Raw genomic sequence first — 24,914 nt, forward strand, 5'->3', positions numbered from 1 at the left:
AGGCTTTCAATAGGTTTGCGAGAGGCAGTAGAGCAAGAGGTGCCTCTCGATTCAGAGGATCCGGCAGGGCTGCTAACAGGGGAAGAGGTTTCCGAGGAGCAAGAGGTGGCCGCCCCTCGGCAAACCAGCAGTGAGAATCCCAAGGTAGGAGGGAGGCTGTACCTCTTCCGCCAGCGGTGGGGGTTCAGCCCTTGGGCTCAAAGTATAGTAACAAAGGGACTAAGGTTTGGAGTTGGGCTAGAGGGCCCTCCTCCAACCACAGTTCTATCAAGCACCAACAACGGAATTGGTAGAGTATACCGAAGACCTCCTTCTCAAAGGAGTAGTCTCAAGAGTCAACAATTTAAAATTTCAAGGACGCTTGTTCAGCGTGCCAAAGAAAGACTCGGTAAACCGAAGAATCATCTTAGACTTGTCCCATCTGAACTTATTCATTTCATTGCGACAAGTTCAGGATGCTGACCGTTTCGCAGGTACGGACCTTACTTCCCCGTGGGGGCCGTCACAACCTCTATAGATCTTACAGATGCCTACTATCATGTTCCCATAGCCAGACACTTCCGTCCATTCCTAGGCTTCAAACTAGGCAACAGATCCTACTCCTTCAAGGTAATGCCATTCGGGCTCAACATAGCCCCCAGGATCTTCACCAAATTTTGGCGGAAGCAGTAGTGCAAGAGCTAAGGAAACAGGGAATAATGTTAGTGGCTTATCTGGACGATTGGCTTATTTGGGCAAAGAACCCCAAAGAATGCAAAGAAGCAACGGTCAGAGTGATCAATTCCTGGAACATTTAGGTTTTCAAATAAACAAAACCAAGTCCAGACTAACACCGGAATCTCGATTCCAGTGGTTAGGCCTTCAGTGGGACTTACAACAACATCTATCAATTCCGTCGTTGAAAAGGAAGAAATTGCAAGAGCTACAAAACAATTTTCTCAAACGACTCAACAAACATCCAGGAGGTGCCAGGAGAGGATCCTGGGCTCACTCCAGTTTGCATCAGTCACAGACGTTCTGCTCAGAGCCAAACTCAAAGATATAAACAGAGTATGGCGCTCAAGAGCGAATTGCAGATCACGGGACAAACTAGCCTTTATCCCAGCAATCTTACGGAAACGTCTCCGCCCCTGGACGGAGACAAAGAACCTTTCAAAAGCAATTCCTCTACAGTTTCCCCCTCCATCATTAGTGATCCACACAGACGCCTCATAACAGGGTGGGGAGGATACTCCCAGTACGAAAAAGTTCAAGGAACTTGGTCGTTAACATTCCGCCAGCTACATATCAATGTACTGGAGGCCATGGCAGTATTCCTCACACTGAAACGACTCCGTCCGCCCAAGAACTCTCATTTCAAATTAGTTCTGGACAGTGCAGTAGTAGTACACTGCATCAACAGGGGCGGATCCAAGTCAAGCCACTTGAACCATGTCATGATAGCCATCTTTTCTCTGGCATGCAAAAACAAATGGCACCTGTCAGCCACTCACCTGGCAGGAGTTCAAGAACGTAGTAGCAGACGCTCTATCACGCTCCGCTCCGTTGGAATCGGAGTGGACACTGGACAGGAGTTCATTCAATTGGATCAGTCTACAAGTCCCCGGACTCCAAGTAGACCTCTTCGCCACGGAGTCAAACCACAAACTCCCTTGTTACGTGGCACCCAACCTCGATCCTCTAGCATACGCTACGGATGCAATGATCCTCGATTGGAACGAATGGAAGAATATTTACCTCTTCCCTCCGGTGAACCTTCTCATGAAAGTTTTAGACAAACTCAGGACATTCAAAGGCCAAGTAGCTCTAGTAGCTCCCAACTGGCCCAAGAGCAATTGGTTCCCTCTACTCCTAGAGTTGAGACTCCGACCACTACGGATTCCCAACCCCAAACTAACCCAGTTAGTGCAAACTCAGACTGTGTCCGCTTCCTCAAGAATTCAGAAAACCTAACTTTATGGATTTTCTGAAATTCGCAGCCATGAGGAATGCAGAAATTGATCCCCAGAATATCTCATTCTTGGAATCAGATAAAAGAGAATCTACTCTCCGACAATATGATTCATCTGTCAAGAAACTAGCAGAGTTCCTTAAATTGTCAAATTCTCAAGTCATGACAACGAACCTAGCCATAACTTTCTTCAGATCATTGTTTGAGAAAGGCTTAGCAGCAAGCACTATCACTACGACCAAATCAGCTCTTAAAAAGATCTTCCAATTTGGTTTTAGCATAGACCTTACGGATTCGTACTTTACGTCCATACCAAAAGCTTGTGCTAGATTAAGACCATCAACGAGACCTAAATCAGTCTCTTGGTTCTTAAATGATGTCCTCAAACTGGCCTCGGACATTAACAATGACTCTTGCAATTATATATCCCTCCTGAGGAAAACCCTATTCTTATTAAGTTTAGCCTCCGGAGCTAGAATATCAGAACTGTCAGCTTTATCAAGGGAACCAGGCCACATTGAGTTCCTCCCCTCAGGGGAAGTCCTCTTATCCCCAGATCGCCATTTTCTAGCCAAAAATGAAGACCCACAGGACAGATGGTCCTCGTGGAAAATCCTACCACTACCTCAAGACATTTCCCTTTGTCCTGTCAACTCATTAAGAGCCTACCTAAGCAGAACAACTCTGAAATCTTCAGGCCCATTGTTCATTAGGAAGGGAGGTGGTACTTTATCCCTAAAAGGGATCAGGCAACAAATTTTATACTTCATTAAACAGGCCAATCCAGAGTCCTTTCCTCGGGCCCACGATGTTAGGGCGGTGGCCACATCTATTAATTATTTCCAACACATGAATTTTGACGATCTTAAGAAGTATACAGGCTGGAAATCTCCGACAGTTTTCAAACGGCACTACCTAAAACCCTTAGAAGCCCTCAAATTTCCAGCAGTGGCAGCTGGAAACACAGTTTCTCCTGATTCTTAATTTTTACTATAACTTCTTGTAGCCTTCCCTTCTACCTGCCCCATTGCACCCTTACTTAGTTTAGTCGCCTCCATGTATTGGGTTACCTTGAGTTTGCTTTTGTTCATCATTCTAATCGGATTCAGTTCCATTCTTTTGTATATATCAACTTATATCTTGTCTTTGCCTAACCTGTATTGTTATTGTTTGTTGTTAGGCTAACTAATTTTAAGTGATAACCCGTGTTTTAGGGCTTATACTTCCCTTAGGGTAAGACTGTAATTTTAGTTGATTATTATACTATTAACCTTACAAGTGTTTAACTTTACCTTCTTAATTTATCTGTACTGTTCCTCAAGCTTGGTGTTTGGCATTCTCTGGTACTATTTCACAGGCCGACACAGGTCAAGCCCAGAAAAGGGATTTTGACGAAGGAAAAATCTATTTCTGGGCAACGACCTGTGTCGCCCTGTGAAACCCCACCCTGTAGTTAGATTATCCTCACCCAGCTTACCCCAAGCTTGGAGGCTATCTTCAGGAATGACGTCTCAGGCGTCGGAGGCGCTCACGGTAGTAGTAGACCGGGAGCTGTAGCACGGCTCCTCCGTAGTTCGGGGTTTTGTCGAAGGAAGAAGCTAAATGGCAAGGGACCTCTGGTAGTGATTCCACTCGCTCCTTACTATACCGACACTTCTATAAGAAGTGAGCGAGCCATTTATCTTGGCATTATATTGTTTCTTTTTTCTCTAGGATGAATAGCAATATTTATTCTTCAGAAATAGTATCAAAGGAACCATTTCACAGGGCGACACAGGTCGTTGCCCAGAAATAGATTTTTCCTTCGTCAAAATCCCTTTCTTGGATTCTGATAGCACTGACTATATTAGCATAGCTGATTTTGATTCATTTACTGATATGGACTGTTGGATTAGAATTATGTCAGACTCTGGTGCATGTAGTGTTAGATGCTGCAAGACAAAACTGATTTCACCTAAATACGACAATCATTATGTGTTGCAATTGTAAGGGACAAATTTGTTCTTTTACTCTTTCATGTGATAAGTGTACAGAATGGGACAAGGGAAAATGGCAGGTTTTAGAGGCTTATTCAGACAAACTTCAGCGTGACAGGAATAGGAAGGCAGCTACTAGAGCTGAAGCTAGGACTTCTAGTCAGGTTAATTTGTCTACAGGTAGTCCCATGTTATCGGCAAGGGTTCTGTTCCAACGGGCTTGATGATAAGCAAAAATCAGCATTAACCGAAACTGCAATTTATGGGCGACGCCGATAACCGGATTTTGGTACCAATAACCAATTAATGGCACCTCTGTTATGTAAGTATCAGCGCCATAACTCTTATTATCGGTGCCAATAACCGGAACTTGGCACATTATGGCCATTAACCAAATATGCCAATAATCGTGGACTGCCTGTATTGATGATGTCAATTTACCTGTTTCTTCTACATATTTGAACATCCTATAGTGTCTGAAAGTCCAGTTTCCAAGTAATCAGTGTCTGAGCAATGAGTGTCCGAGTACCTAGTGTTTGAGCAACCAGTTTCATCGTTTGACCACCCTGTGTCTGAGCGACAAGTTTCAATGTCTGAGAACAAGGGTCCAAGTGCCCAGGGTCTAGGCCTCCAGCACCCAAATGTTCTGTGTCCAAGAGTCCAGTTTATGAGTGAACACTATCCAAGCGACCAGTAACCGAGTGTCCAGCTTCCAAGCACCCAGTGTCCAAGTGTCAGTTGCCTGAATGCTCAGTGTCTGAGTACCAAAAATGCCTGATGTATGAATATCCAGCAGTTTTGAAGATTACAACCAGTTTGGCGCCATGAGGAAAGCATTCTGCACCACAAGTTTTCTGCAGAAGAACCCTCCAGATTTAGCAACGTCTTCGATTTTGTCAGAGGAAGAAGTATTGGACCAGGAGCGACCAACTTCGAATTTTTCATCGCTCCGGAGATATTTTTGGTCTTCTAACCAATCTTTTCTCCAGCTGTAACTTCTTCTCTGGACTTCCTTCATCTTCCTCCAATAAGGCTCTATCCAAGATTGATTCCTGGTTGAAAGAGAAAAGGGCACTTGGTAAAACTACTTTTTGTACCCCACCTCGTCTTACTCAAAAGAGACAGTTGTCGTATTTTACTGGGGAAAGTCCTTCATTGGGAGTCTCTGCCTCTTTCCAAGGGGATTTTTACGTACTTCTGAAATGTTTTCATCCATTTTAGCAGATTGTGTATAGAGATCTGCTTGTGTGTGTCGATAACAACGAACACTGACGGGGTATTGTTGTCATGAGAGTGAATCTTACTCATCCCGCTCCCTGTATACTTTCTTGATCTACTCAACTATGAGAGAGAGAAATGATTGTAGGTACCGCTGCTGTTGCCGCTGCTTAACTACATTTGCCGTTTCTCTTTGACTTTCCTTCATGCGTATGAGGTTTTCATTTCTTGAATTTGTTGTTCAATCTTCTGGGCATATTTTTCTTAGCCTTGGGGTTTTCTAAGTAATAATGTTTACAAATTCTATTTCAATACCCGCTGCTATATTTTCAGCTTCTGTAAATGTTGACATCTGTAAGCGGGAGTGTTTTTCCTTGATGTGCCTTGTCGTCTGTTATTCTCGTATGTGTTTCATCCTGCACTTGTTATGTCCTTCTCGGATTCTTTAGCATTACCACCATTTGTAAGGAATTTTTATATTTAATTGTAGATTCTCTGAATACTCTCAGGACTCTTGTAGTAATTTTATTTTTTAAGTTCTCAGGATGGTTACAAAGACACAACAAGGTTTTTCTTACTTCATCTCTCTCTCTCTCTCTCTCTCTCTCTCTCTCTCTCTTCCCTCTCTCTCCTCGGTCTCTCTCTCTCTCTCTCTCTCTCTCTCTCTCTCTCTCTCTCTCTCTCTCTCTCTCTCTCTCTCTCTCTATCTCTTTTATATCTACACTATTTTCTCTAACTAACATTACATAATATAGTAAGGGTTTTTAGAAGGTGGTTCCAATATACCGCAGAGGTTTGGTAAGTGTAGGGGGTTTGGTCCCTAACCACACGAATATGGGGGTCAACTGTAAATGAATTGAGCCCATTAGCACTGGTGTACCTATTCTTCTCCGTAAGTGGCTGGGGATAGTTACCTACACCCAAAAAAAAGAGCACTACCGTAAATTTCAAAATTTCAAGCTGCTGTTAAAGTAGAAACTGTAGCTATGTAATTTCTGGGTAAGTATATACAAAAATATGTTTTATAATAAAAGTGTCATTTTTGTGAGGATCAGGATATTTTTTCCTTTCAAATTTGAGTATCAGTTATGATTGATCCATCCCAGATAATGTACTAGTTTCCTTCTGACTTGTGCTGCTCTGTATTTATGGCAAGACTTTATTTCTGTAAAGTTTTGTAAGAGTGAGAGTTCAGCTACATCCCACTCCGGATCATATAGGAGGTTAATAGTTGTTGCTCTTGTGCTCATGACTGAGGCATGGAACATGCCATAAATAGGTGGAGATTCAGTTTGCCCCCATAATTGAGAGACTGCCCTCCCTCTAAGGAGGGAATCTTCTACATAAAAGGTACTGGTTTTTATTCCCATATGAATAAATCACAAAGTTTTTAAGTAATTTCTTACATAAAGCTCTGGTTTTTATACTTAGGAAAAATACACTGCAAAAAAAATTTTTAACAGTCATCAGTAATTATTATCTGAATTAACCCTCTTACGCCGATTGGACGTATTAAACGTCGACATAAATTGTCTGTCGGGTGCGGATTGGACGTATGGTACGTCGATAAAAAAAGTTTTTTTTAAATTAGCAGAAAAATACTTATAGGCCTACCAGGCAAAAACTTTTGAATCACACGCCTTGGGGGATGATGGGAGCTCATGGATCAAGGCGTTGTTTTGTTTACAATCGTTACGCAGGCGCGAATTTCTTTCTTATCACACTGAAAAGTATCAGTGACATATCTCAGAAATTATTTTGTCACTTTGACATAATTTTTGCACCATTTTAAATTAGCCGTTGCATAAAGTTTTATATATAAAAATGTGTGCAATTTCATGTAGAATACAAAAAAAAAATACTCATGATTGTAGCTTTTATCAGTTTTGAAATATTTTCATATAAATAACGATAAGTGCCAAAATTTCAACCTTTCGTCAAATTCGAATCTACCAAAATGGTCGAAAAACGCAATTGTAAGCTAAAACTATTATATTCTAGTAATATTCAATCATTTACCTTCATTTTGTAACAAATTGGAAGTCTCTAGCACAATATTTCGATTTATGGTAAATTTATGAAAAAAAAAACATTTTCCTTACGTCCGCCCGATAACTCTTCCGATAAATTTTTTCGTGCGATTGTCGTAATGTTTGCACCATTTTAAATTAGCCGTTACATAAAGTTTTATATATGGAAATGTGTGCAATACAACTAAAAACGATCCATGGTTTTAGCTTTTGTCAGTTTTGAAATATTTTCATGTAAATAACGATAAGTGCCAAAATTTCAACCTTCGGTCAACTTTGACTCTACCGAAATGGTCGAAAAGCGCAATTGTAAGCTAAAACACTTATATTCTAGTAATATTCAATCATTTACCTTAATTTTTCAACAAATTGGAAGTCTCTAGCACAATATTTCGATTTATGGTGAATTTATGAAAAAAAACCATTTTCCTTACATCCGCGCAGTAACTTCCGAAAAAAATCAGACATTTTTTTGTCTGATTGTCGTAATGTTTGCACCCTTTTAAATTAGCCGTTATATAAAGTTTTATACGTATATGAAAATGTGTGCAATTTCATGTAGAATACAACAAAAAATAATTGAAGGTTGTAGCTTTTCTCATTTTCAAAATATTTGCCTATAAATCATGATAAATAGAAAAAAACCACGTTCGGTCAACTTTGACTACCGAAATGGTCAAAAAACGCAATTGTAAGCTAAAACTCTTACAGTCTAGTAATATTTAGTCATTTATCTTCATTTTGAAACAAATTCAAAGTCTCTAGCACAATATTTAGATTTATGGTGAATTTAAAAAAAACTTTCCTTCCCTCCGCGCGTGGATTCTCCGCCGCAAATCTCCGAAATGCATACGTCGCATTCTCGTAATATTTGCTCCGTTATATATCAGGCGTTTCATAGAGTTTTATATATGAAAATGTGCGCAATTTCATGTAGAATACAACAAAAAATAATTGAAGGTTGTAGCTTTTCTCATTTTTGAAATATTTGTATATAAAAAAAATATATAAAAATTTTGACATTCGGTCAACTTTAACTGGTCCGAAATGGTCGAAAACTGCAATTGTAAGCTAAAACTCTTACAGTATAGTAATATTCAATCATTTATCTTCATTTTGAAACAAATTGGAAGTCTCTAGAACAATATTTAGATTTATGGCGAATTTTTGAAAAAAAAAAAATTTTACGTCCGCTTGTTACGAATTCATGTATCATTTTGTGATAATATTTTCTCTGTGTTGCTTTGATCATTTTACAATGTGTTATATACCAAAATGATTGCAATTTAGTGTACAATACAACGAAAAAAAATTAACTTGTTAGCTTTAACCGTTTTGCTCACAGCGCGATTTGAATACAATTATATATGAAATTTTGTTTTTGCGCCATAAGGGAGACAATTTTTATTATACCCCTTCGGCGTAAGAGGGTTAATAACACATACCAGTTTAGTATCTAATGCTAAGGGTTTTCTTATATGTACAGTATATCAGTACTTCTGTAATAAGAAAATTACATCAGCAGCAGTACACTTCTGTTTCTGCAGACTGTTGCATTGAAGTGTATTCATCATTTATTAGTACATATTATTCAAGGTAACAATGCACACTAGTTAACCCCTTAATGCTGATTGGACGTATTAAATGTCGATATAAATTGTCTGTTGGGTGCCGATTGGACGTATGGTACGTCGATATAAAATTTTTTTTTTTAAATTCGCGGAAAAATAGTTATAGGCCTACTAGGGGAAAACTTTTGAATCACGCACCTTGGGGGATGCTGGGAGCTCACAGATCAAGGCGTTGTTTTGTTTACAATCATTACCCAGGCGTGCAAGTGCGAATTTCTTTCTTCTCGCACTAAAAAGCATCAGCGACACATCTCAGAAATTATTTCGTCACTTTGACATAATTTTTGCACCATTTTATTTTAGCCGTTACATGGAGTATTTTATATGAAAATGTGCGCAATTTCATGTAGAATACAACAAAAAACAACTCATGGTTGTAGCTTTTATCAATTTTGAAATATTTTTATATAAATAACGATAAGTGCCAAAATTTCATCCTTCGGTCAAATTTGACTCTACCGAAATGGTCAAAAAAGGGATTTTGACGTAAGGAAAAATCTATTTCTGGGCGATTGGCTCGTGTCGCCAGCGAAATATCCTTTAATCTATTATTTCTAGGGTAAATGTACTAACACATACCAGAGAATAAATAAAATAAAGAAAAAGGTCAGTACAACTGACTCGCTCACCCTCCAAGAGGGTGTCGGTATGAACACTAGGCGAGTGAGACCACTACCACGAGCCAAAAACCAATAGAAATCTCCCACAACAAAAACCCTCCATGAGGAGAGCCGACCCACAGAGTGAGCAGCTCGTACTACTACTACTCCATCCCATGCTGCCGACTGCTGCGCCTCTGGTGGCCATCCTGAAGTTAGCAGACAATCTTGGGCGAAGGGATGGGTAGGGTGGGATTTCGCTGGCGACACGAGCCAATCGCCCAGAAATAGATTTTTCCTTACGTCAAAATCCCTTTTCTGGGCTCAGCTCGTGTCGCTGCGCGAAATCGTACCAGAGAAATAGCACAAGATTGTAAACAAAAGTAATAAAATAAATCAGAATAGGTCTCAAATAAAAAATAATGTAAATATAAAAAAGAATATAATTGCTAAAAAGATACAAATACACAGTGATACAAAACAGAAATATGCTTAAATTACCCTTAATTCTAAACATGTTTCTTATCATAAGGTAATTTACATATGTACAGAGGTAAATTGGCTTACATGTAACAAAATAGTATCTGTGTAAAGGCATGTATCAAAATATAATAGCAATTAAAGTAATCAAATGAACAAATTAAACAACAATGATAATATATAAGGAATGCATATGACTTAATATACAAAACCCGTAACCATTATAATTGAGATGTATCCCCTAGCATAAAAATAAGGGGTAACATCATGAGATCAAAATCCATAATCATCTGTGAGTGTCCCTGGCAAAAACTAAGGGGCACCCACTACATCATCATAAAAGCAGCTAAGACACCAGGTGAATGTAAATGAACACGGTAGGAATAGACGAACTGTTGGGTGAAGCAGGTAGAAAGGAGGACTGAATCTTCTACTACAAATTAACTAGAATCAGGGGAAACTATGTTTCCCGCTGCTACTGCTGAAAATTTCAGAGCTTCCAAGGACTTAAGGTAATGGCGTTTGAACACTGTCGGCGATTTCCATCCGGTATACTTTTTCAACTCATCGAAGTTCATGTGTTGGAAATAATTAATTGAGGTGGCTACTGCCCTAACATCATGTGCTTTCGGGAAAGAGTCAGGATTGGCTTGCTTAATAAAGTACAGGATTTGCTGCCTGATGCCTTTAATGGATAAAGTACCACCTTTTTCCCTCTTAAAGAGGGGACCCGATGAGGATGAGGAGGTCCTGGACAGAAAGGCTCGTAAGGTTGTAACTGGGCAAAGAGATACATCTTGTGGAAGGGGTAGTACCTTCCAAGGTTCCCACCTCATCAAAGGATCTTCATTCTTTGCTAAAAAGCTACGTTCCGGAGAAAAGTAGTACTTCCCCTGTGGGAAGGAATTGAATATGATCCGGATCTCTGGATAAAGCCGACAGTTCTGAAATTCTTGCTCCTGAAGCTAAGCTTAATAAAAACAGGGTTTTCCTCAAGAGCATTATAAACGAGCATGTGTCATTATCGGTTTCTGAAGCCAGCTTTAGAACATCGTTTAAGAACCATGAAACTGACGTAGGCCTTACAGAAGGTCTAAGTCTAGCACATGCCTTAGGAATAGACGAGAAGTAGGAATCCGTCAAGTCTATGTTGAACCCAAATTGAAATATCTTTTTCAAGGCTGACTTGTTTGTCGTAATCGTGCTAGCTGCTAAACCTTTTTCAAATAAGGATCTGAAGAAGGATATAGCTGAATTAACTGTCATGATTCTGATATCAGATTCTCTCAGGAAGATTGCTAACTTTTTGACAGCAGCATCATACTGTCTCAAAGTTGAATCCCTTTTATCAGATTCCAAGAAGAGAATATTCTGAGGGTCAATATTCGCATCTCTTTTGCCGCAAACTTCATGAAATCCATAAAGTTAGGGTTTTGAGAATCCCTGAGGAAGCGAACACAGTCTTCGTTTGTACTGACTGGGAGAGCCTGGGATTGGGTAACCGAAGAGGACGAAGGCCCAGCTCCAGAATTAGGGGATACCAATTGCTCTTCGGCCAGTCTGGGGCTACTAGAGCCACTTGACCCTTGAACGTCCTGAGTTTGTTTAAAACTTTCATAAGAAGATTCACTGGGGGAAAGACATAAATCTTCTTCCAGTTGTTCCAGTCTAGAGCCAGGGCGTCCGTGGCGTAGGCCAGAGGGTCCAGGTTGGGGGCTACATAACAGGGGAGTTTGTGATTCGCTTGAGATGCGAAGAGATCCACCTGTAGCCCTGGGACTCTTTGAAGGATCCATTGGAACGAACTGTTGTCCAGTGACCATTCCGACTCTAGGGGTACTGATCGGGATAACGCGTCTGCTATGACGTTTCTCACTCCCGCTATGTGAGTGGAGGAGAGATGCCAACTGAACTTGTCTGCCAGGGAGAAGATGGCTACCATCACATGATTTAGATGACGTGACTTGGAGCCTCCTCTGTTTATACAATGTACTACCACTGCGCTGTCCAGAACTAGCTTTATGTGGGAGTACTTTGGTGGGCGCAATCTTTTTAGAGTCAAGAACACTGCCATTGCCTCCAGTACGTTTATATGGAACTGACTGAACTGAGGTGACCAAGTTCCTTGAACCTTTTGGACCTGGGAATACCCTCCCCAGCCGCTTAAGGACGCGTCTGTGTGGATGGTAATCCCTGGTGGAGGGAACTGAAGAGGTACTGACACTGACAAATTCTTGACTTTCGCCCACGGCCGAAGACGATTCTTTAGAATCAGAGGGACTGAGGATAGTTTGTCCCTGGACCTGACATTTGCTCGTGAGCGCCAGATTCTGGTTAGGTCCTTCAGTTTGGCTTTCATTAAGACGTTCGTCACTGATGCAAACTGGAGAGAACCCAGGATCCTCTCCTGAGCTCTCCTTGACGCCAGTTTGTGACTTAGAAATTGTTTGACTGACTTCGCTATTTCTTTCCTTTTGGTTGATGGAATCGACAGAGTATGGGAGGATAGATTCCATTGAATGCCCAGCCACTGAAAGACTGACTCTGGAGTGAGTCTTGACTTGGTCCTGTTTATCTTGAAGCCTAGATACTCCAGGAACTGAATCACTTTCAGTGTGGCTCTGTTGCATTCCTCGACTGTTGAAGCCCAGATCAACCAATCGTCGAGATACGCTACTACCATAATCCCTTGTGATCTGAGTTGTTGCACTACTGCTTCCGCTAGTTTCGTGAACACCCTGGGTGCCACGTTGAGTCCGAAGGGAACTACCTTGAAGGAGAATGCCTGGTCTCCTATCTTGAAACCCAGATACGGACGGAAGTGTCTTGCAATAGGGATATGATAGTAGGCGTCTGTAAGATCGATAGAGGTGGTGACGGCCCCACGGGGAAGTAAGGTCCGCACCTGTGAGATCGTGAGCATCTTGAACTTGTCGCAGCGGATGGCTAAGTTTAAGCGGGACAAGTCTAAGATTACCCTTCTTTTTTGTGAGCCTTTCTTTGGCACGCTGAACAAGCGACCTTGAAATTTTAATCTCTTGACTCTCGCTATAGCTCCTTTCTGAAGGAGGTCCTCTGCGTACTCTGTCAATTCTTTGGAAGGAAGTTGACGGAAAGGTCTGGATGGAGGTGGGTTCGTCAACCAGCTCCAACCCAGGCCTTTTGACACTATGCTCTGAGCCCATTTGCTGAAGTTCCACCGGTGGCGAAAGTGAAACAGCCTCCCTCCTACCTGAAGTTCTTCATTGGTTCTGGTAACCGCCTCGGCCTCCTCTGAAGTGCTTTCCCCTGTTAAAGGGGCCTCCCGATCCTCTCCCACGAAAGGAACGCTTACCTCTGCCTCCCTTACCCGAGCGGTCATACTTCTGTGAAGCTTGACTCTCGAAGGCTTGATTGTAAGCTGGAGAGATGGCGTAAGAGGTGGAGGGCTGAGGCTGAGGGGATATCACATAAATTGGCTGTGATTGAGCCTTAGAGGTGGAAGGTTGGGCTGTTTGCACTAAGGGCACCGCTGGAACTTGCTGAGGAAAGCGTGGCTGCTTTTTCTGGTAAGGGTGGAAACGCCTAGGTTCCTTCTGTCCCTTACCTTTAGGAGTTAGGTCTTGTCTCCTCTTAGCTGTAAGGCCCCAACGGTCCTTAAGGCTCTGGTTCAGCCTCGTAGCCTCTGACTGGACTTCCTTCACCATAGCTTCTGGGAAGAGATCTGCTCCCCAGATGTTAGACGAGAGTAACCTATTCGGCTCATGTCGAATGGTTGCCTCTTGTAGGACATGCTTCCTACAATTCATTCTAGCAGTGGCAAACTCAAACATATCCGACTGTACCGTTTGAGTCAGGGCTTTGGTCATGAGCTTAAAAAGCGGCTCTGAGCCATAAGCTATGGTTGTTACCTCGGACATAGCCATAGAGTTAATTGATCTGGCTAGTCGCGATTTCGCGTCAAATTCAGCCTGAATAAGGCTATCTGGGAGCCTGGGTAGCTTTTCACCAAACTGCTCCATAGCACAGTCCGGTTTGAGTTTGCCAGCTGAGAAGGTGTTTGGCAAGTCCTCCCACAATTCTCCAGCTGAAGGGAGCAACGGAGATGTGGGATCTGCTTCCTTCAATTGAGGCATGGGTTCCCCCTTCTGGGCCGCTGGGATGGTAGACCTCGCGATCTTTGTCAGGAACGGGAGCGGGGTACTCTCATCCATTGAAAAATGGTAAAGGGACTCTTGAAAGGTTGTATCCTGGTATTAGAACAATCCATGTCCTCTAAACATCTGAGCCATTCTCTCTGAGCCTGGTCTCGTGAATAGAGGACTGTCTCCTTTGGTACCCTATCATCCCGAACCATGGCTGAAGCTGTAAGCCTTGCGTAGCCTATGAACGGAGGCTGGAGGTCTTCCGGGAAGAACTCGAAGTCCTCTATCCTTCGAGTTCCGAATTCCGGTATGGAAATGAGACCGTCTTGGAAGGGGGCGTATGACGCTACTCTCCATGGATTGTTCATCGAGAACGGAGGTAGCGAGTCATACGGAGGAAGCTGAGTTCCACTCGTATTGGAAAGTGGAGGAGAGGCTAGAGGGGCTTCTCTCAGTCCGGCTATAATGGAGTCTTGGGAAGTAATCCTATCCGACAGACGAGAGATCATTTGCTCCATGCTACTCTTTAGGGACCCAACCAGGTCGCCCACCTGTTGCAACAGGCCAGCATTGGAGTCCAAGGCCGGAGCTGCTGCGGAGGTGGATGGGTGGCTCTGAATCGGAACCAAGGGTAGCGGAACTGGTGACTCTGCCGGGGTGCGAGATCTCTCTCTGGAGGATTTACTCCTCGAGGACTTAGATCCGGAGCTAGAAGCTTTAGACCTGTCTGCTCCGGGATTCGCAGCCGGAGACTTACGTGAGGAGGATGACGCCGAAGTCGACTTCTTAGACGACGACGACGTCTTAGTCAAGGATTTCACTGCTTGACCCTTGACCTTAGGTCTAACCGAAGCGTCAGGAGGAGTATATAATTCATCACCTGTAAATCCTTGGAAGGATGGAGAGGTTGCAGGAGTAGAAGAAACAGTTACACCCAAGGGTGACCCTTGGGTGTCCACCCTACTTACCTCGACCAACAGGTCGTCTACACCTACCATAGGTTCCACATTAATATCTAAAGTCGCGACGTCCGTGGAGATATCCTGGTCTTGATCAGTTAATGAGGCAGCCAGCTGTTGTTGGATGAAGGCGATAGTAGGGGCCGCCTCTACTGGGTCGACGTATCCTGTCGCCTTGCCTCCGGGGAAGATTAACAGCGCCAACCGCTTCTCCAAGATGTAGGGCATACCCTTGGCGGCGTTCTTCCCAAAACCGCCGACCCAGGCCCGCAGGGTTGCCAGTGCGGTTTCCTTCACTGCCGGCGCCTGGAAGAGAGGGCGTAGATTAGATTTAAGAATCACTTAAAACTAAAACTTAAAATATAACTTAAACTTAGATGCCTTAAGTTAAAGTGGATGATGAAAACTTAAGCACTAAAACAGAAGCGGAGCAGCTACCGGAGATGGAATACTCACCCCTTCTAAAAGCTGGCTCACCAGATCGTAACATATGGTACACGTCTCATGGTACCAGACCTGGATGTCCCCGTGCAGAGTCGCGCATGGAGCATGGGACCGGCAAACTTCGTGTCCACATGGGTCCTGAAGTGTGGCGGCGCATCCCGGATGCTCACAGTTGGTGGCCTGTAAGTGGGAAGACACATGAGTATCTTAAAGAATAACACTTACAGGCTAAAGGACAGAAGAACTCCGTTGCATGCCGGAGCTCGGAAAAAAATTTGGGCATAACCCCCCCTTGCCCCGCCTGAATAGGCTATAATCCCGGAGATATCCGGTAAGACATGTAAGGGAGGGGGGGAAAAGGTTTAAGGTACTTAAGATAAACTTATAGTTAATCTAATAACGCTTAAACCTAAAACTCAAACGAACCGGAGCAAGTCCAGTGCGTAGCGGAGAGTAGTAACTCAGCAATACGGTAAGGTTAGCAGGGACCCACTGTATGTTCCGGTCCACTCTACTGGGTGGACTAACAACTTCCCGCTGGATGCCAGGACTCCGATCAGGAAAGGAGACCTAGCAAGGTCGGGAAGAGCGAGGAGACATACAGGCTCGAGCGAACCGGAGCGACAAGGAAGCAACGGATGGGGAGAAAGGCCAGTACCCCCCATCACATCACCACCGGGCCGGACCGAGAAGCCGGAGAGGTCGCGTCCAGTCTGGGTCTGTCCCGTCTCCCTGGCCCCTCCGCCGGGGGGGAGAGAGGGAAGCATGCTCGGGTATGTGGAGCGAGCGTGGGCAGACCGCCCCACCCTCCCCCGACTCTATGGAAGAGCGGGAGGAGGGGGGAAGGGGACTGGGCAGGCGTCTGGCTGTCTCGTGATCGCGTAGTGACCACGAGACGGTAAGGCTAAAATAAGACAACTAAGCCTAGGACCAACCAACTGATCAGAGAGATGCTATCGGGAAGCAACTGAACTGAAGAGCGGTAGCATAGAGACCCACTGGGCCAAAACCGACTGATCAGAGAGATGCTATAGGGAAGCAACCGAACTGATGAGCGGTAGCATAGGCTCAAGGAGCCAGGACCTAGGCTAAGCCAGACGCCTAACTAACCTAACCATAACAAAATACATGGTATAATAAAATAAAATAAAAGAAAGAAAACAATATAGTAGGAGAAAAAATCCAGGAGTGTACGACTAACCCGAAGGAAAGTCTACCACTCAAAGCTAGTCAGAGGCCGATACTAAGAGCCGGGACTAGGGTCTGGAAAGAAGAAGCCTACATAAGGTAAAAGACATGCATGCATGACAAACCTGAGTAGACAGTACCCTAAGTAAAACGGATAATAAATATAGAGCGTACATAGATAATGGGATGTTCTAGGTATGGGAGACCGAGAACGAACCCACCACGCGGCAGAACTATGCTGCCATGCTTCCGACCCCGAGTTCGTATTTATACCTAAAAAACGGCAAATACTGACTGAGGGCCGGAAAAAACCAACTAACCATAAATACTGAGTACTTAACTTAGCTGCTGCAATAGCTGCACGCTCCATCATAGATAAATCCAACGAAAGGGCACAAAAAACACAGAGAGAAAAATATCACGTTTGCTCGTGAGTGCTAACTGAAAAGGATGTCCACCAGAGGCGCAGCAGTCGGCAGCATGGGATGGAGTAGTAGTAGTACGAGCTGCTCACTCTGTGGGTCGGCTCTCCTCATGGAGGGTTTTTGTTGTGGGAGATTTCTATTGGTTTTTGGCTCGTGGTAGTGGTCTCACTCGCCTAGTGTTCATACCGACACCCTCTTGGAGGGTGAGCGAGTCAGTTGTACTGACCTTTTTCTTTATTTTATTTATTCTCTGGTATGTGTTAGTACATTTACCCTAGAAATAATAGATTAAAGGATATTTCGCGCAGCGACACGAGCTGAGCCCAGAAAACGCAATTGTAAGCTAAAATTCTTATATTCTAGTAATATTCAATCATTTACCTTAATTTTGCAAAAAATTGGAAGTCTCTAGCACAATATTTTGATTTATGGTGAATTTATGAAAAAAAAACCTATTCCTTACGTCCGCGCGGTAACTCTTCCGAAAAAATCAGAACTTTTTTCGTCCGATTGTCGTAATGTTTGCACCATTTTAAAATAGCCGTTACATAAAGTTTTATATATGGAAATGTGTGCAATTTCATTTAGAATACAACGAAAAACAACCCATGGTTGTAGCTTTTATGAGTTTTGAAATATTTTCATATAAATAACGATAAGTGCTAAAATATCAATCTTCGGTCAACTTTGACTCTACCAAAATGGTAAAAAAATGCAATTGTAAGCTAAAACTTCTTACATTCTAGTAATATTCAATCATTTACCTTTATTTTGCAACAAATTGGAAGTCTCTAGCACAATATTTCGATTTATGGTGAATTTATGAAAAAAAAAAATTTCCTTATGTCCACGCCGTAACTCATCTGAAAAAAATAAGAAATCTTTTCGTCCAATTGTCGTAATGTTTGCACCATTTTATATTAGCCGTTACATAAAGTTTTATATATGAAAATATGTGCAATTTCATGTAGAATACAACTAAAGACAACCCATGGTTGTATCTTTTATCAGTTTTGAAATATTTTCATATAAATAACGATAAGTGCCAAAATTTCAACCTTCGGTCAACTTTGACTCAACCAAAATGGTAAAAAAACGCAATTGTAAGCTAAAACTATTACATTCTAGTAATATTCAATCATTTAACTTTATTTTGCAACAAATTGGAAGTCTCTAACACAATATTTTAATTTATGGTGAATTTATGAAATTAACTTTTTCCTTACGTCTGTGCGGTAACTCTTCCAAAAAAATCATAAATTTTTTTGTCCGATTGTCACAATGTTTGCACCATTTTAAATTAGCCGTTACATAAAGTTTTATATATGAAAATGTGTGCAGTTTCATGTAAAATACAACAAAAAACAACCCATGGTTGTAGCTTTTATCAGTTTTGAAATATTTTCTTATAAATAACGACAAATAGAAAAAAATTCGTCCTTCGGTCAACTTTAACTCGACCGAAATGGTCGATAACTGCAATTGTAAGCTACAAAACTTACAGTCTAGTAATATTCAATCAATTACCTTCATTTTGCAACAAACAGGAAGTCTCTAGCACAATATTTCGATTTATGGTGAATTTTTGAAAACAGCTTTTTTTTACGTCCACGCATTACGAATTCATGCATCATATTGTGATAATATTTTCTCTGTGTTGCCTTGATCGTTTTGCAGTGTGTTATATACCAAAATGATTGCAATTTAGTGTACAATACAATGGAAAAAAATTAACTCGTTAGCCTTATCAGTTTTGCTCACAGCACGATTTGTATACAATTATATATAAAAAAAAATTTTGAGCTGTCATATATCCCAATATTTATATATGATGATGATATTTTTTTCATTTCTGATGGTTGCATACTAAACTTCAGGCAATGACAAAAAAAAAAGGAACAAAAAATGAACTCTTAATCTTGAAAACTAAGCGTGCTGTGATTTTTTGAAAAAAACATTTATTCCGCTTCAGCGCTCACTCGTGAACGCTGCCGGCATACGGGAGACGATTTTTAAAATACCGCTTCGGCGTTTAAGGGTTAACTTGTCTTCATATAAATGTTTAATCTTAAGGATTTGTATTTTACCTATGTAATAACCAATGGGCTTCATCAGCTTCCCCTTTAGAGTTTTGCCTATGTTGTTTTCTTAGAATGCATCCAATGCAGTCTTATGATTTCCGCTGTACTCTTGACATGTATCTGGATATTCTCAGAGGTGACACCTTTTCAAAGCCTTCCCAGTTTTTCTTGTCAGCTAAAAAATACTACCAGCCAGCAGCTCCAGTTTTGCTGCTTCTACATTTCTTATGCAAAATCAGATGGATTCTAGTGCTCGTCTCCCTAAGATGGTTCTCTCTTCCTCTTCACGAAAGGCCATGAAAGAGGTAGAAGTATGGTTGGTTGTAAAAGAAAACAAGGGAAAGCTGCTTTTGCTTTTCTAACAGCGAGACTGATGGCCAGGAGATATCTATTGTATGCAACAGGAGAAGCTCCATCCTTGGGAGGTGCTGCCTCTTCCCAAGGTGACTATTCAAGATTGATAGACTTGGCTAAATGTTCAGCCTTCTCGTTGGCTAAAGTACTTGGCTAAATGTTCAGCCTTCTCGTTGGCTAAAGTATTCTTCGCGTCCTCGGAATTTGACCATCTTGTGAAACACCTGTTTAAAGTCCTTGAAGTCTTCATCATTCTTGACTGAACAATTTGAATGCAGGCCAGGAAGATAAAGGATTATGATGTTTTAGTGACTGACTTGTCTGCGGATTGGTTGGGTGTGGTATCCTGTGCAAATAAAGCAATTAGGGATGGGTCCTCTGAGCTGGAGGCTCTTTTTACAATTGAAATACTGAAGAAAAGGGAGTTGTGGTGCTCCTTCACCATCAAAGTACGTAGTCATTTCAGTTCAGAAATCAGCGCTTTTGTACTCTCCTTTGGATAGGCAGTACGTACATACTTATTTCTGCAATTAGCTGTTAAGGAGATAGCACCAATTTGCAGAAGAAAATGACGCAAGACCTGTTAGAGCAATTGTCAAAGCGTCCCAGGGAGCATTCTTCTTCTTTATTGGCGATATTTGTCTCTCCTCTGCAGCAGCAGCCTTTGTGGGTGGGGGCTGCCAGACAAGGTTTCTCTAGAACCTGTTCCAAGGGGTGATTCACTGCAAGGTCTATCAGAGGACCTCAACCAGACCCTCTACCAGAAAGTGACTTCTATCCTTCGTGCACCTGTAGATGCAAGGCTCTCCCCCTTCTGGAAGAGGTGGGGCGCCAGAGGTGCGGAGACTTGGATAGTCAGGTTTTGAGAGAGAGATATTCTATTCCATTTAGAGAGTACCCTCCTTCCGTGTCTTCTACGATCACATTGATATCATACTCGGAGGGCTCCAAGAGGTTTGCAGCGCTCATAGAGGAAGTGTCATCCCTCCTAAGAAAAAGGGCCATAGAAGTATTGGAGGACTGGACTTCCAGAAGTTTTAACAACTGCTTATTTGTAGTCCTCCAAGTCATCGGGAGGTGGGGAGAGGTGGAGACCTGTCCTTGATGTCAGCGCCTTGAACTTGTACATACAAAAAATAAAGTTCAAGATGGAGACAACTCAGTCGGTGTTATCCTCCATCCAGCAGGGCTAATGGATGATTACACTGGACATGCAGGATCCGTATTTTCAGTCTAGTACATCAAGACTCAAGAAAATACCTGATATTTGTCTTCGGGGGCAGAGTCTTCCAATTTCGAGCTCTCTGTTTCGGTGACTCCACTCTACCGCAGGTATTCATGCGAGTTCTATCTCTCCTCACAAAAAAGCTACTTCTCCTAGGATAGAGTCCTGCCCTCAGATGGTTCGGGATCAGCTTTTGCTCCCAGTTTGCTGAGTGAATAGGTGGAGGAGTTTGCTGGGAACACACTCATCAGTTGAACAGTTTATGAAGCTAGGAAGACTTTGCATGAGGCCTCTTCAATTCTTGCTACAAGAAAACTGGAAAAGGAAGGAACAACTGGACATAGTGACGATCCCGATTATGGCAGAGATGAAGAACGATCTTTGATGGTGGACGTACAGCGACAAACTTTTAGAGGGAAAGTTTCTACAGTTGGTGAGCCCTTACCTCTCCTTTTACGTAGACACCTCAGACCAAGGTTGGGGAGCCCTTCTGGGCAACCTGGAAGCTTTGGGTACATGGTCTCTGGAGTATTGAAGGTTACACATAAATGTCAAAGAGCTGTCGGCCAGTCACTTGGGCCTAAATATTTTGTAGAAGTCTCAGACAGGACTGCTGTGGTGCATTCCAACAACACCACAGCACTCTCCTACATCAAGAAGCAGGTAGGAACCTACTTGTTCTCCCAGTGTGAGGCAACGAAGGAGCTGCTCATTAGGCAGGTTAGGATTACCACCAGATTCATCCAAGGGAAGATGAGTGTCTTAGCAGATGGATTAAGTCAACAAGAGCAAGTCCTCCCAACCCAATGGACCCTGAATCTGGTTGTCTACGACAAGCCTTTGGAAATTATAAGGCAAGCTGACAGTAGACCTGTTCACCACATCAAGGAATTACCTTCTTCCTCCGTTTTGCTCATTAGTTTCCGATCCTCAAGCATGGGAAACAGATGCCATGCTAGTAAACTGGTCAAACTTGAACCTCTACACCTTCCCCCCATTCAACATGGTGAGGGGGGGTTCTCAAGTTCAAATCTCATTGCAGCATATCGATAATACTGATAGCTCCCTTTTGGCACCCTCAAAGAATGGTTTCCGGACCTTCTAAAACTTCTGGTGGACTATCCAAGACTACTGCCCCAAAGTCCACATTTGCTCAAACAACCCCATCTTTGGAAGTTCAATCAAGGCCTTTACCCTCTACCTGTGACAGGCTTCAGACTGTCCAGAGACTTGTCATAGCAAAGGGGTTTTCAAAGCAAGCTGTGTAAGCTATTGCTAGATTAGATGCAGTCTACTAACCGAGTCTACCAGGCTGAGCGGGCTGTCTTCCGTAGGTAGTGTAGTAGCAATAACATGGCAGCCTTCCTTTTCTGAATACCAAAGGGGCTCTCATCATTGACTATTAGAAGCTACATGTCAATGTTGGGATCGGTTTTCAAGCATAAAGGACTGGACTTGGCCTACAATAATAATAATAATAATAATAATAATAATAATAATAATAATAATAATAATAATAATAATAATAATAATAAATAAATGGTATAAATGGAAAGAGACCCCTCTTTCAAACAAGTCTTATTGAAAGATATTGCTGCATCAGCTGCATTCAACTTGTAAATAGTTTTCTTTATTTTTCTAATAATAGCTTTCTCTCTGCTACTACAACTGGCAAGTATTGCGTCGATATTACTCATCAGGAGTCAATTTCGGGGATATTGCTTAAAATTTATTTTTGTCACAGTAAATGAACAAATAGATCAAAATATAAGTCGATCTAGTGGCCAACATTTCTCTCGGTATCATCTGAGCATGATCACAGCAGTGGGTCGGAGCAGACTGTAGATGCTGTCAGGATCTACTCAATATATATGTAGTGGTAAGTCAGCAGGGGGTCAACTGCTTGCTGAGTTTTCATTAGTTGGTGGCGCAATACATTCCTGCTATTGGTTGGAGGAAGTTTCCTTCAAGACACTTCTCGTCTTTGATGGTCGCGCTGTTGCAGCCTAGCAGACCGTCGAGGCTGGGGCATGACTTCCCTGGGCGCTGTGTCACGACAGCTCGCATTGCCATTGGCTGCTGGGCTGCTTGTCTCAACTGGTATTCTTTGATTAGGGGTGTTGCTTGGTCTGGTATTACTTGTACAGGCGGCCCTCAGTTAGTGCCAGGGGTTCCGTTCCTGGCACACCTTCTTTCGAAATTCTAAACCAGTTAACAGCTCCCTAAACCAGTCAAACGGCGCCGTAATCCCGCGATGGAGCAATAAGTAAAATTATATTTATGCAGCACGTATAGTACTATGGAATTTACTGTACAGTACATTATAAATAGTATTATAAATACTGTAAAGTGAAAAAAGCCTAGCTTTAATCCTTTGGGTAATTAGAGTATGAAAAGATATAATACAGCTTTATATACAGTGTACAGGTAGCTGTAGTGTTCAAGTTATGATAATTATTCTTAGGATAATCTGATTTTATGAGAGACCAAATTACAATAGCCTAAATTTATCCCATCTCCTAGTTACATACGTTCAAAAACAGCAAAAGAAAATTATGAAAGTATGGTTTTAACGTTATACTTGTTGCGTAAACGTGTACAGCCATGAACAACCGAACGAGAAACGACTTTTTTTCTCTAAGTACAACCGCATTCGATAACATCCGTTGGCTTGTATTTCAATCATCATACTATAGTACACTATTACCGTAGTTGTTATAAATGACGTTATGTAGAATAGATCAAAGATCAATCGGGAAATATACTGTTAAATTTAAACCTAGTTATAACTGAAGCTGAGAAAACTGTTCAAGCTGCTAATGACTATTATCATGCATTGGTAACAAGGATACAACTCCAGTAAACATATGCCATCAAACACAACCGTAGATAAAATTGAGATAAAATCATTTTAATCAAAACTACTGTGCTTGAAAGAACACATTTTACTGTTGGTTTCACGCCGATATAAGATATATAACATAAAGTTCGTATCACGATGATATAAAGGAAAATTGTGAACGGAATCACATAATTTTTTCAGCAATAAACATGCCGCCAACATAATCTGTTAACAAAAAAAAATTAGTTCACAATCGCAGCGAGACATATTCAATTCATATTTCCACCTAAAACACATCGTATGAAGATAAATAACCTTGTCTCATATAAGTCAAGTATCTAGATATTCGTGTATGCTAACTAGAAGCAAGAAAATTCGCTCAGAATTGTGTTAAATTTGGCGAAACAAATTCGTATTCGCCATCAGCTGATTTGAAACAAAAACATTGGCTGCTCCAAGGAATACTAGCTTAGATTTGCCATAGTATTTTATAATGCAATAATATGAGAATACATACAATATTATTGGATACAGTGAAGCAATGTATAACTTTTTAAAGGATTTATGGAAAAGATGCATAATTTATAAAATAACACCATGCATTTTTCAGAACAGTGGCGGACGAGAACAAACATGTAAAAAGATCCTCTGACAATGTGGTGGGTAGTTACAAAAGCTACCTTAATTTGTATAATATTTATGTACAAAAATAAAAATATCCTACATGTAATATATTTTCATACACATTTTAAACATAAAAGCATGAACATTTATAAAATCGACACATCGATTGCTAAATTTGCACTTTTTTTAACTATATTTTCGGGAGATCGGCAGACGGTGGCTTACAAGAATGAACATGAAAAAACATCGTATTTGATAACGTGAAGGGCAGTTTCAAAAGCTGCCTTTATATCATATTTCTGTGCAGAAATAAAAAATATCCTATATGTAATACATTTTCATACACATTTTAAACATAAAAGCATGAACATTATAAAATCGACACATCGATCGCTAAATTTGTACTTCTTTTAACTTGATATTTTCGGAAGATCAGCAGATGGCGGCTTACATGAATGAACATGAAAAAATGTATTTGATAACATGAAGGGCAGTTTCAAAAGCTGCCTTTGTATCATATTTCTGTGCAGACATGAAAAATACCCTATACGTAATACATTTTCATACACATTTTAAACATAAAAGCATGAACATTTATAAATCGACATATACATAGCTAAATTTGCACTTATGTAACTATATTTTCCGCATAGAACACCGTCAGAGGCATATATTTTACCCTAATACCTATGTAATAACTCTCAATAAAAATTTTTAATATCATTTGCATAACTTTTATGGGCTGAACGGTATTTCTACAAAT

The 24,914-nt window shown here is 41.5% G+C and overlaps 1 protein-coding gene across 2 annotated transcripts in view; it reads left to right on the forward strand.

Moving 5' to 3' along the window:
* The window catches only part of LOC135196241 (uncharacterized), a 240,237-nt gene that overhangs the window by 137,436 nt on the left and 77,887 nt on the right, over positions 1-24,914 (forward strand). The window lies entirely within an intron of this gene.

This window comes from Macrobrachium nipponense, chromosome 17 (assembly GCF_015104395.2).
Source record: "Macrobrachium nipponense isolate FS-2020 chromosome 17, ASM1510439v2, whole genome shotgun sequence".
Taxonomy (NCBI): Eukaryota; Metazoa; Arthropoda; class Malacostraca; order Decapoda; family Palaemonidae; genus Macrobrachium; species Macrobrachium nipponense.